General features: G+C 41.4%; 1 protein-coding gene across 4 annotated transcripts in view; it reads right to left on the bottom strand.

Annotated features, from left to right (window-relative positions):
- Positions 1-13,870, bottom strand: part of MKLN1 (muskelin 1) — a 377,726-nt gene extending 363,856 nt beyond the window's left edge. The window contains exon 1 of one of the 4 annotated variants that reach the window (XM_069588394.1): positions 13,631-13,870. The gene's annotated coding sequence lies outside the window, so the exon portion shown is untranslated. The remainder of the gene's footprint in view (positions 1-13,630) is intronic. The other 3 variants (XM_069588395.1, XM_069588398.1, XM_069588393.1) reach the window with 3 other exon arrangements.
- Between the last annotated feature and the right edge of the window lie 336 nt (positions 13,871-14,206).

The following is a 14,206-nucleotide window of genomic DNA, read 5'->3' as shown; positions in this document are numbered from 1 at the left end:
ACTCTTAGCGACCCCATGGACTGCAGCTTACCAGGCTCCTCTGCCCATGGGACCTTCCAGGAAAGAGTACCAGAGTGGGTTGCCATTGCCTTCTCCGATAAAGGACACTACCCTTTGTCATATATATATTTGGTTGCAAAAATTCTAGAATCTCTCATTTATCTTTTAATTTTGTTTGTAGTACTGTTTCATCTACATAAGCTAAAAAGTTTCAAGTAATCAAATCTATAAATGTTTTCCTTTTACAAATCATAAACCTTTATTCTTTCACTCAGGTTTTTACCACTCTAAGGTCAATAAATGCTTACACCACTTTCATTTTTCAACATATATCATTTCTCTTGTATGGGTCATTTTTAATATTTAACTATTTATTGAAAATTCATTCCATTCCTTACTAATCATGTTTGTTCTATCTTTTGAGGATGCTTCGGTTTCAGGAAAGAGAAATCTAACTCAAATAGGCTTAAACAAAATATTGAATCTATTGGCTCTCATAAGTAGAAAAGTTCAGACTTCAGGGACAGATGAAGATCCCCTGGAGAAGGCAACGGCTACCCACTCCAGTATTCTGGCCTGGAAAATTCCATGGACAGAGGAGGCTGGCAGGCTATAGTCCATGGGTTGTACATGACTGAGCGACTTTCACTTTCACTTCCTTCCGCCCAAACCTGACCACAATAAATACATCTATTGAAGACACTTTCTGATTTTAAAGGTATTAAAAATGTGTAGGGAAACCCTTATATACTAGCGTCTAGTGAACTAGACTATAGCTGGATGATTCTGGCTTTTCAGTTCAGTTCAGTCGCTCAGTCGTGTCCGACTCTTTGCAACCCCATGAATCGCAGCATGCCAGGCCTCCCTGTCCATCACCAACTCTCGGAGTTCACTCAGACTCACGTGCATCGAGTCAGTGATGCCATCCAGCCATCTCATCCTCTGTCGTCCCCTTCTCCTCCTGCCCCCAATCCCTCCCAGCATCAGGGTGTTTTCCAATGAGTCAACTCTTCGCATGAGGTGGCCAAAGTATTGGAGTTTCAGCTTCAGCATCAGTCCTTCCAGGACTGGTCTCCTTTAGAATGGACTGGTTGGATCTCCTTGCAGTCAAGGTACTCTCAAGAGTCTTCTCCAACACCACAGTTCAAAAGCATCAATTCTTCGGTGCTCAGCTTTCTTCACAGTCCAACTCTCACATCCATACATGACCACTGGAAAAACCATAGCCTTGACTAGACGGACGTTAGTCGGCAAAGTAATGTCTCTGCTTTTTAATATGCTATCTAGGTTGGTCATAACTTTCCTTAACATCAAACAGTCTGCCTCATTCAGTAGCACTACTCCTTCTTTATTATTATCTTACTATAGAAAAGAAAGAAAGTGAAGTCACTCAGTCGTGTCTGACTCTTTGTGACCCCATGGACTGTAGCCTACCAGGCTCCTCCGTCCATGGGGTTTTCCAAGCAAGAATACTGGAGTGGGTTGCTATTATCTTACTATATCTATAAACAAAAAAACAAACAGCAAACCATCGTCACCAGTACTTTGCTCAGAGCTTACTTGTCTCTGGATGTTAAGCCCTCTAGCATTGTTTTCACAGGTCTGAGTCCTTTAGAGTGAGGTTTCCCCTTACTCCTATCTATTTTCTGTGAGTGTCCTTTAAAAACAAGAGCTAATCAGATGCTTCTTGAGCAGCAACATTGATCTTTTTTATTTAGATGCTCTCTTTTCTGTATTGAAATCATTGGCTTTATAAGAGTTCAAATTTCAAGTCATTTTACTATTCTTGAGCTTTCTTTCCTAGTTTCTGGCCAGATAGAGCCTTATGTCCGTATTTTCTCTTAACTTGCTCAAGTCTTCTTTATATCCGGTTAGCAAGCAAAGAATTGCCTTCTCCGGCTACTACAAATTCAAGGATACCGTGGTCACTTACTTTAAGCTGTCTGTCACTTCCACTTCACCAACACATTCTTCTTAGCTGGTTAGAATTAAGCATAGAATAGTACCTCTTCAATAAGCGATTAGTTTAAATTTAAGTCATGCCAACTTTATTTGATGTCTACTTTTCAGCAGAATGAGCTTGTCAGTAGGTGTTGAAGTTCTCCATTACTCCTATATTGTGGCCCTGTCCTATTAATTCTGTCATTTGTATTGGGAAAGCATTATTGATGTTGCCATAACAGGATCACAAGGCATGTTAGAACTAGCTGACAAAACATGGCCAGTGGAGAGAGAGAGTGCGCCCAGTAGGGAGTGAAGAGCTCTTTCTAGGGTGTGGGCTGTGAACACAGAAGCTGGCTTGGATTAGGGCAGCTGAGCTTTGCAAGACCTGATGTCTCTCACCAAGGTGAAGTTCAAGAAGCTACTAATTCTATGAAGTCCAGCATGAAGGCACACGTGTACCACAGTTTAAGGAGACCATGGCAGGAGTGTGGAGAACAGAATACAACCCTCTGGAATGAGGACTGGTCAGTGATAAGCTAAACAAGACATCAGAACCAAGGTCAAGAAGACCAGGGTGCAGGAGGATGTCCCAGATCTAAAGTGAATCTGGATGCGAGGCAAAATGACCAGAGACAGAAGGTGTGGAGGTCAAGGTGGAAGCACAGAATTGAATAAAGATGGAGTGGGAGGTGTAACAGGAGGGACCTACAGATGTCAAAGGCTCACAGCTGACCTGACTAGAAGGAAGCCAGATGCTGGGGCTGATACTGATGACATCAGTTCAGTTCAGTTCCGTTCAGTCGCTCAGTCGTGTCCGACTCTTTACGACCCCATGAACTGCAGCACGCCAAACCTCCCTGTCCATCACCAACTCCCAGAGTTCACTCAAACTCATGTCCATCGAGTTGGTGATGCCATCTAGCCATCTCATCCTCTGTCGTCCCCTTATCCTCCTGCCCCCAATCCCTCCCAGCATCAGAGTCTTCCAATGAGTCAACTCTTTGCATAACGTGAACAAAGTACTGGAGTTTTAGCTTCAGCATCAGTCCTTCCAAAGAACACCCAGGGCTGATCTCATTCAGAATGGACTGGTTGGATCTCCTTGCAGTCCAAGGGACTCTCAAGAATCTTCTCCAACACCACACTTCAAAAGCATCAATTCTTCAGTGCTCAGCTTTCTTCACAGTCCAACTCTCACATCCATACATGACCACTGGAAAAACCATAGCCTTGACTAGATGGACCTTTGTTGGCAAAGTAATGTCTCTGCTTTTGAATATGCCATCTAGGTTGGTCATAACTTTCCTTCCAAGGAGTAAGCGTCTTTTAATTTCATGGCTGCAATCACCATCTGCAGTGATTTTGGAACCCAAAAAAATAAAGTCTGACGCTGTTTCCACTGTTTCTCCATCTATTTCCCATGAAGTGATGGGACCAGATGCCATGATCTTCGTTTTCTGAATGTTGAGTTTTAAGCCAACTTTTTCACTCTCCTCTTTCACTTTCATCAAGATGCTCTTTAGTTCCTCTTCACTTTCTGCCATAAAGGTGGTGTCATCTGCATATCTGAGCTTATTGATATTTCTCCCGGCAATCTTAATTCCAGCTTGTGCTTCATCCAGCCCGTGCTTCTTCCAGCCCAGTGTTTCTCATGATGTACTCTGCATAGAAGTTAAATAAGCAGGGTGACAATATACAGCCTTGAGGTACTCCTTTTCCTATTTGGAACCAGTCTGTTGTTCCATGTCCAGTTCTAACTGTTGCTTCCTGACCTGCATTACAGGTTTCTTAAGAGGCAGGTCAGGTGGTCTGGTATTCCCATCTTTTTCACAATTTTCCAGTTTATTGTGATCCACAGAGTCAAAGGCTTTGGCATAGTCAATAAAGCAGAAATAGATGTTTTTCTGATGTACTTTCTCTCTAATAAGAACAGAGAACTAGAACTATAGGCAGGGCTCCTCAGATAATCCAGCATCTTGTTCCATCTGGAAGGCAAAGGCAAGACAACTAGCCAGCTGCCTTATTGTAAGCTCCTGTGACAACGTCATTTCTGCTTTTATTTTGATGGCTCTACCAGCTATCCACGTTCAGGTCTGTGAGTTTTCATTTGTATCCCTAAGTTCTTAACTCACATGGCTATTCTATTTTGCCTTTAATTGTGTGTTTCTTTTGAGGAAATTATCTACCTTCATATTGGTGCAATACAACAACTAATTCCCTGGTGGCTCAGCTGGTAAAGAATCCACCTGCAACGTGGGAGACCTGGGTTCGATCCCTGGATTGGGAAGATTCCTTGGAGAAGGGAACAGCTACCCACTCCAGTATTCTGGCTTGGAGAATTCCATGGAGTGTATAGTTCATGGGGTCACAAAAAGTCGGACACGACTGAGCAACCTTCACTTACTTATTACTTACCGTGTACAGGTACCATGCTAGCTGAATTATATACATTATGTCTTATTTAATTCCCACAGCACCTCCTTGGGAGGTGGGTATTATGATGTTCATTTTAAACAGAGGAAAATGAAGCTTATATGGTTTATGTAATCATCCTGAGGTCACACATCTGAGACACAAAAGTGCTCAGATTTAAACTTAGTTTTTGCCTACCTATCTGAGGCTTAAATGACTATATTTATACTGTAATACATTCAAACAATTCTGACACCTGTCAGCCACTAGAGTTTTAAATCTATCTTCTATCTCTTCTATCTCTAACTCCCTAACAGTACTGCAGTATATGAAAGTGATCATTAATAAGTATTTACTGAATGAATTAATGCAGCTTAAAAATGTGATTAGAATTACTATGTCCTCTCTTGGTTTGGTTGTTGATATAGACAAGTGATAAGAATTCTTCAGTTTGCTCTATAGAAACATTACATTGACATGCATTCATTCATTACATGGCTGAGAAGGGGCCAACTGTTAAATCAACACTGAACTGAGGAGACATACTAAGTCAGATGTAGGCAAATGTGTTTATACGTTCAAATAAATTTGAGAAGTTAAAATAAAGGATATATATGAAACAGATTATTTTCTTCAGAGCTCTGAATCTGAAAATCTTTCTCACGACATGGTCTTCTTGTTTGTCTGAAATCAGAGGTTGCCAAGCTAACATCCATGGGCCAAATCCAGCCCACCCCTGTTTTTCGCATGGCCTGTGAGCTAAAAATGGTTTTCACATTGTTAAGTAGCTGCAAAACATCAACAGAAGAATGATACTTCATGACATGCAAAAATTATATGAGATTCAAATCTCATTTTCCATAAATAAAGCTTAATGGGAAACACAGCCAAGGTCATTCATTTACTTATTGTCTGTGGCCTCTTCAGCACTACAAAGGCAGAGCTGAGTAGGTGGGACAGAGACTGTGTGGCCCACAAAGCCTAAACTATTATCCTTTACAGAAAAATGGACTAGTCTCTGGTCTCACCAAGTAATACAGGATGTTATGACATTTTAAATATTGTTTAAGTGATGTCTATTACTGGAGAAGGTGATGGCAACCCAGTCCAGTACTCTTGCCTGGAAAATCCCAGGGGCGGAGGAGCCTGGTGGGCTGCACCTATTACTTCGGTTTCTAACTAGAGGACCCTGGACCCAAAAGTGATGACATCTCTTTTGTGGTGTAGAAGCTTTCCACATTCTCAGGACAAAGCCAAACCCTTTTCTCCTTCGGCATCCTCTACATTCTCTCCTGAAAGCAGTAGCACCTTTTGGCAGAAACAATAACAAACTGAGAAGCTGGTGGTTTCTCTAAGAGGTAGTATGTTTCTTCCTACCCAAAGTCATTTTTCTCTTTGATGGGAAACTGGGGCTGGGCATCCTTATGAGTGGTTACAGTGTATTACAGAAATGGATTCTCCAGACTCCATCAACCAATTCAAGGTGATATGATGGAGTCATATGGGTGAGGAAAAGCAAATTGCTGTTTTTGTCATCAGCCAGGACCTAAATAAAGACAAAAATGACTCAGAATGATGAGACACAGGAGAATATTATTTATCAAAATATTTTCAGGAGGCATTTAACATCCCAGCAACGTGGCATTGTGAGAGCTTAATTAACATGTTAGCTTGGGAGTAAAACCAAGGGATCTTTCTAAGATCAAGTTTGGTTTACAGTACAGTTCAAGAGAATATGCTTTATTTATTTATTGAGACACAAAGACACATACTATTGTTGTTGTTTTTTGTATCTCTATTTCTCTTTCTGTATCTTTGTTTTTCTCTCCAATTTAACAAAAATATACTGATCTTGATTATACCTGAGAGGTACAGGGAAAGCCCTAAGGATACAAAAATAAATCAGATAATTGCAACTTTCAAGGAGCTTAGGGTTTATGAGGAAAACAAATTATAGTGATCTTCCTGGACTTTGGGGCAGCATTTAACATGAATTGATGTTAAATGCTTAATATATTCTTAATATATCCTCCTTAATATATTCCTCTCTTGGTGGCTTTAGTCCCATAGTCTCCTGGTTTTAGTTCTCTGATTTCTGATTCTTGGTCTCCATTATCAGGTCTTTTTTCTTTTTTTCTCTCTCTATTCAATCTGTAAATGATCAGAGTTTAATTGTGGGTCTGCTTTTCTTTTGATCATATCTACCCTTCCTAGGCAATCTTCTCTCAAATTTATAAACCCAGTTCTAGCAACTCTCTTGAACTTCCAACCCATATAATGAAACTGCAGTAAACATCTCCACTTAGACAGATACTGCAGTTCTGCAACTGTCCCAAGATTTTCCATCTCAGTCATTGATGTCTCTGCTCATTCATCCCATCTTTGAAGAAATTTCAAGTTAGTCATGATACTACCTCCCTCTCCATAACTCACTAATTCCATCTAATTGTCAAGTTCTTTAAAATAACTCTTGACTCTGATCATTTCTCTTCCTGAGCACACTGTCACTGCAGATGAGGAAACCATACCTCATAATTTTTAACAGTTGCCCACCATTCAGCTGTGTAACTGTGCCATAATTTATTTAGCCATTTCTCTATCAATGGACATGCAGGTTGTTTTCATTCTTTATCTACCATAAATAATGCTTTAGTAAAGATACTAGAAGAGTCATTCTTCAATATTTGGCAGTATATCTATTGGATAAATATAGAAAAATGGAGCTGCTAGGCTAAAGGCTTTGTACATTTAGAAATTTGATAAATACTGCCAAGTTACCCTTCACAGGGGTTATATCAATTTTCATCCTATTGACAATGTAAAATAATGCCCACTCCCCAGCCTGGCAAACCAAGTATGCTAATAAAACTTTTTGATTTGTGTCAACTCAATAAGTAAAATAAAGGAGAATAGGGTGGCAGACAATGAGATGGTTAGATGGCATCACCGACTCCACGGACATGGATCTGAGCAAACTCCGGGAGATGGTGATGGATAGGGAAGCCTGGCATGCTGAAGTCCATGCAGTTGCAGAGTCAGACACAGCTTAGCAACTGAACAACAGCAGTACGTAAAAAATATCTCCTATTGCAGTTGTAATTTGCATATTACTTGTTATTAGAAAGGCTGAGCACTTTTGCATATTTTAAAGACCTATTTGTGTTTCCTTAACTGCTGTCATAGCTTTTACCCAGTCTCATGGGCGTTTTTGATGCTTTTCTTATTGATTTGTAGCAGTGCTCTGATTTCTTCTTAAATTGTCCAATTTCCATATTCTTTCAGAATCCTAGTAATTTTTAAAACTCGGAATTTTATCAAATTTTCCCCAATAAGAAGTAATCCTCAATTTAAAAAAAAATTTTCAATCGGAGTATAATTGCTTTACAGTGTTGTGTTAGTTTCTGCTGTACAACAATGTGAACCAGCTATACGCACCCCCTCCCTCCTGAGCTTCCCTCCCCACATCACACCCACCCAGGTCATCGCAGAGCACCAAGCTGAGCTCCCTGTGCCGTACAGAAGCTTTCCACTCTCTATTTTACACATGGTTGTGTATACATGTCAATGCTACTTCAAATGTTAACTCCATTGTAGGGGAGCCCATATGAAAAGCTCAGTGTAGAAATTATGAATTGATTTGCAGAAGTCCTGACTACCTGAAAATAGCTCAAGACTGCTTATACCTATATCTATGCTATGTCATTTAATTTTCCTAACAGCCCTATGAGGCATGTGTTATTATTAACTCCAAAATAAAGCTCAGAGAATATGAATGTCCAGGGTGACACAGCTAATAACCCTTCCACACCTGGAACCTTAAAAGTCTAGTAATCACCATCACTGGCCATTCCTGAACCACATCAGGCTTTGGTCCTTGATGCCTCTAGCTTCTGATAATTAATTGCTCTTCTCTTTTGCCTTCTATAAACATGCGGTGAACATTTTTAAGTACCTACCATCTGCCAGGAATCCTCATGGGGTTTACATTTTAGAAGGGTTCTCATTTATAAGAATAGAAACACACAATAATAAAGCTTTACTAAGATGGGTGGGAAGGGGCAAGGAAGGGTACTTTCAGCCAGGTGGTCAGGGTGGACCTGCTTGAGGAGGTGACATTTAAACAAAGATTAGAATAATCAAATCCAGGAAAAGGAAATATCTAGGTGAAGTCCTTTAAATACAAGAGCAAATCTAATGCATTCGAGGAATAGAAAAAAAGACCACTGCAGTTGGAGTCAGGGGAGAGTGGTGGGAGAAGAGATCAAAGAGAGGCGGTCTGGGATGCCAGAGAAGGCTTTCTGCCCGGCAACGGAGTCTGGGCTTTATTTCAAGTGTAATCAGAAGACAAGGAAGGATTCTAAGACAGAAGTGATACGATCTATGTTTTATGATTTATGTCACTCTAGCTGCGTTGTGGAGAGAGGAGGCAAAAGTGGAAATAGGAAAACCAATTAGAAGCTATTACAGGAGCCCAGAAGATGATGTCTGTATTAGGGTGGTGGCAGTGGAGACAGAAAGAGACAGATTTGGGAAATGTTTTTGAGGGTTAAAGTGGACCTAAATTCTTTATGGAGGAGCCATGAGAATGGAGGAAAAGAAGAACCGTGAATATCTACATGCTTTTTGGCTTGAGCAAATGGTGGATGGCAACCTAGACAGCATATTAAAAAGCAGAGACATTACTTTGTCAACAAAGGCCCGTCTAGTCAGGCTATGGTTTTTCCAGTGGTCATGTATGGATGTGAGAGTTGGACTATAAAAAAAGCTGAGCACTGAAGAACTGATGCTTTTGAACCATGGTGTTGGAGAAGACTCTTGAGAGTCCCCTGGACTGCAAGGAGATCCAACCAGTCCATTCTAAAGGAGATCAGTCCTGGGTGTTCATTGGAAGCACTGATGTTGAAGCTGAAACTCCAATACTTTGGCCACCTGATGCGAAGAGCTTACTCATTTGAAAAGACCTTGATGCTGGGAAAGATTGAGGGCAGGAGGAGAAGGGGACAACAGAGGATGAGATGGTTGGATGGCATCACCGACTCGATGGACATGGGTTTGGGTGCACTCCGAGAGTTGGTGATGGACAGGGAGGCCCGGCGTGCTGCATGGGGTCGCAAGGAGTCAGACACGAGTGAGTGACTGAACTGAATAAACTGATGTCATTCAATTTGAAGAAGCCCAAAAGTATCCAGAATTTCATATTACTATATTATTTCCTTCTTTTCCTATGCATCCTTAACCTCACAGATCATGATTTTCTCTTCCTGATATTTTCATTTTCCTTCCCTACTTAGTTTTTAGTCCTTCTTATTACAAAGAACTTTATCTACATCCTCTACTCATATCCACTCCTCAGTCCACTGCAGTCTGGTTACTATCTCCTTTTCCTAATAAACTCCTTCTTTCTGAACATAACACTGACCTTGTTGTTAAAACCAAGGAATTTCTGTCTATTTTTCTTCACCTGTCTCCAGCATTTCAAACAATTGCCAATTTCTCTTGACTTCTCCGAAACTACTTGTTCCTGGTCCTTCTACCTCTCTGGATGTTCTTTTTTGTGTCTTTTTTTCCTCATTTTTTCAATGTTTGCATTCCCATAAGGTTTCAGAAGAGGTCTTTCTCTCTTCTTACTCTATACCTTTTATCTTGAAGGTGTCATCTACTTCCATGGACTGTTACTCATTCTGATGATTCCAGCACATCTCTCTCTCTCTTGAGCTCTCGACTCCCCTGTGTATTTATGTAATAGAAAGCTTCGTTTTGATATCCTATGGATACTTCAAAGACCATGTTTCAAATTAAACTAAATTCCCTCCTCAACCTATATCTCTTCATCTTGGCAAATGGTACCACCATCTTTCCATTTATCTGAGCTGTATATCTTCTCCTGTTCCTGAATCCTGCAGACATAATCAATAATAAAATTCAGTTTGTTCTATATCCTCAATTTCTCTTGAATCCTTCTCCTCTCTCCATCTCTATTCTTGTTGCTTTAGTTTAGGTGTCCATCATTTTTATCCCCATAATGCTGAAATAGCCTCTGAGCTCATCTCCCTGCTTATTGTGTTGCTCACACTAATAAATTCTCCAAACTGGAGTGAACTTTATAAAATGGACATTTGATTGCCTCACTATGCTCCTTAAAACTCATCAGTAGTTCTCCACTGGCTTTAGGGTTAGTTGAAACTTATTAGGAGGATATATAAGACTTTTCATAATACAAGACCTTGCTGATCTTTCTGGGTTCTGCTATGCATTCATACAAGACAGAATCTATTACTTGCTAGGCTCTGCCCTTCACCTTCAACTCTATGGGCACACCTTCTTAGCCTCAGGACTTTACACATAATACTTTCTTTGCTTGGTCTACATTTCTCTTTGACTTGCCCACTTGTCTGGATTATTCTACTTATGCCTCAGATCTCCTCTCTAAATTCATTTTCTATGGTTAGGGACCGTGACTATGCAAGGTGAAGGTTAAGTGTATACCTTTCCAGTGAGCTCCCATGTTGCTAACATCCTAGTATTGTGTGATCAATTTTGTACTTATCTGTCTCCTCATTAAACTACAAGATCCTTCAGAGGAGACTGTATTATTCATCTGTGTATTCCCAGTGCCTAGCACGGTACCTGACACATAGCAGGCACTCAATAATGAATAGAGAGAGTGGAAGAGTTGGGTTTCGAAGTCAGATCTTCTCTGTCTGGCACAAATCTCACATTTCTTCATGCTACTTCTTAACACCTTGAGCCTGAAAATTTTAAAAATCTAGGTATATTTTTGCCTGTAACTCCATGAGAGTTCAGTTAATCATGTAATTCTTTAATAGCTTTTATTCATCATTCCACCATTTTGTTCATCAAAGTACTTTGGGTTAAATAAATCTAAATTGAATGAAGGCGCTTTTGATACATTTTTACATCCTTTCTACCTTTCATCCTGTTCCTTCTACAACACCTGAAAGTAAGCAGAGTTAAGTACTTTGGGAGTCAGGTAAATTTTATTTGTCTGGCAACTGACACTATAAAGTGATGTGTCAACAACATACTCTTTCCTATTATAATTTCCTCCAAGGTTTCTATGGCTAGGTTTTAAAATTTCAGTGCCAAAATTTAACATTGCAAAATTCAGCTAAAATTGAAATTTTTATGCAGTGAGTTCAGTACAACACAGATTTGTCAATGGAAAGAATCTCAAAGATTCTGTAGCCCAGTATTTGTTTAGCTTCCATGAGGAAACAGACAGGAGAAGACTTGTACTAGCTCACCCAAGGTCATCCAGCCTATTAAAATTTCCTAAATTGCCGTTGGCTGGTCTCTCCTCAATGCCATAGATACCCTATTATCTTTCATCCAAACAAATGATCTACATCAGAACCTCTCTAACTGCATAGTGTTTATCTTTATGATATTGCCTTTTTTGATATCCTTGTTATAAAGAGGAAGGAACTGAAAACGAAGCAAGGCTGTCTTATCCAGGGACATAGGAGAACTGGCAAAAGAGACAATTAGTAGAGAGAGATGGGCTTCTCTTTGTACTGTAGCCTTGTAATCACACTCTGTTCTCTGAGGGCCCCAATGCTAACCCAAGCTTATTTGTACTTCTGGGGCCTGGATTCTATTCAGTTCTATGCCTTATTTAGTCTAAATGATTTCCCCAGCTTCAGTGTGTATTTTTTTTTTGAGTTTTATTTTAGAAATATCACACTTAAATCTGCCCTCAAATTGAGTTTGTTTTAGTTCTAATGCTGAGGAATGAAGATTCTGGGTAAAAGAAATAAAGATGATGGGTTTTTCTAGGCTTTACATTTCAAGAATGGTTTTCTCAAATGGCAACTGGCAGTATACCTTATTCCTCAAATTATGACATTTTCTATGGGAATTAGAATTTAATTGGGATAATCGGTTTTCACGGCAAGCACAGATTTCTCTTCAAGAGTATCAGTTTGATAATATTTTACCAGCTAAAGCTACGAGACCAAATATAAACCAGTTCTGAGAAACAGGAAGTGAACCTGACTGGTCTAGTCTGCGTGTCCCTGGTAGTGACGCACATACAGAAATCAAATTAGGAAAACAAGATATGTGGGTGTGAGGGAGTCGATAATAATTCAGGATGCTACAACACAAGCGAGAACTCCTTTAACCAAATGCCATTCATTTTAATAACACCCTGAGAAGTTTGATTTCCACATAACATATGAGTGATTAGAAAGCAGGACGAGCTTGAGTTCCCTAGCAACAGCATGTGCTTCTGAGACAGTCATTAGCCTTTCAGTTAATCCCGCCAACCCCTTACTGCTAATGTATGACTGACATTAAAAAAAAAAAAATGATGTTGCAGAAAGTGCTTTGATTTCCAGGAGCAAAATGGACAAGAATAATATATATACATATATATATATATATATATATATATATATATATATATATAATATATATGTGTGTTTATGTTAAGTTGTCCTGAGAACTGCACTCAGGTAAAAGAAGCAGTTTTCCTACATGCCCAGCCTGTCCCCATGTCCCCATGTTCACTGCTTGTAGTTCTACGTTTCTGAATCCCCTCCCAGTAAAGGGCAGCAGAGGTGAAAATTCTTCAGGCTTTAGACAGTCCCCTCATTGAATGTAAATCATAGTCTAAAACTGGGGTGGGCAGTTTGTGTAGCAGGACTGAGGCTGACAGAGGGTAAGGTGGGAGAGAAACCATAAGGCATAGTTTTCTTTCTCCTTTAAACAGAATAAATTTCCCTGGTTGGAGCTGCTTGGGAAAGGAGGGTGGGGAAGGGAAAGAAGCTATTTTTCCTATTGATTGTTTAATTGCACCAGAGGCTGTTTGTCCAAGGCCACTGGCCAAGAGCATTATGTCTGTGGCTAAAGTGAGGTTGGGCAGGTTTCCATACCCTTTCCTAGTTTTAAACAAGACAACCCATAAAGCTCAGTCAGGCTATAGGAATAGGGTGTATGTCGACTTCTGCTATCAGCTGTACCCTAAAGCGCCAGGGCTGATGGGATGATGGTTTTCTAACTCTGAAACATTGCCTCTAGCTGGGTCCTTGGTTCAGGATGCACTACTCCTCTGTGTAGCCTGGGTCACCTGCGGGGCGTTATTCGAACGGTAACTATTGCCACTGGTCATCCTTATTGTGGCCTGGGTCCCTTTCAGCTGGGCACTGGGCTCCTTCAGTTTGGCCAGGGTGATTCCTAGTTCTCCCCGCCTTCCCACCTAACCCCCTGCACGCTCCCTTCCCAAGGCGACCACCTGCGCCGCCCCACTTACCATCTGCCCCGCGGGGAGGGCCCCCCGGGGTGGCGGAGCCCTCCCTGCTCCCGGGCGGCTCTGGGGGAACTCGGTGTTTGCCTTCAGCCCTTCGCTACCGGAGAGATCAGGTTCCTCCCCTCCTCCCCCTCCAGCTCCGGCCGCCGCCGCCGCCGCCGCCTCCTTCTTGCATGACACAGCAGAACCGCAGCTGCCGCAGCAAGTCCCAACCATCCGCCCAGGAAGCGCCGCAACCGGGACTCGGGAGGGGCGGAGGGGGAACCAGGCAGGGGCCACCGCCGAGGGGGATGCTTGCCCCCGCTTTGCACCACACACTCTTTTCCCAGCCCAGGGGCATGGGAACAAAATCAGGCTCAAGCCGACCAGGCCAAGCCCGTGAGGAAAGCTGGGGGTTCGGCGTCAGAAGGGATGGGACCAAAGAGAAGGGTGTGAAGGAGACCCCAGTTGAGGCAGGTCATTGCAGGGGAAGAAGGGGAAGAAGAGGCCGAGAAGTCGAGGGCCAGACTGTGAAGGAGAATAAAGGAGGTCAAAGAAAGGTAAGGGGGTAGAGTTGCAGAGAAGGGAGACCGAGCTGGG

Source organism: Ovis canadensis, chromosome 4 (assembly GCF_042477335.2).
Source record: "Ovis canadensis isolate MfBH-ARS-UI-01 breed Bighorn chromosome 4, ARS-UI_OviCan_v2, whole genome shotgun sequence".
NCBI classification, from domain to species: Eukaryota; Metazoa; Chordata; class Mammalia; order Artiodactyla; family Bovidae; genus Ovis; species Ovis canadensis.
This window is presented reverse-complemented; position numbering and strand designations above follow the sequence as displayed.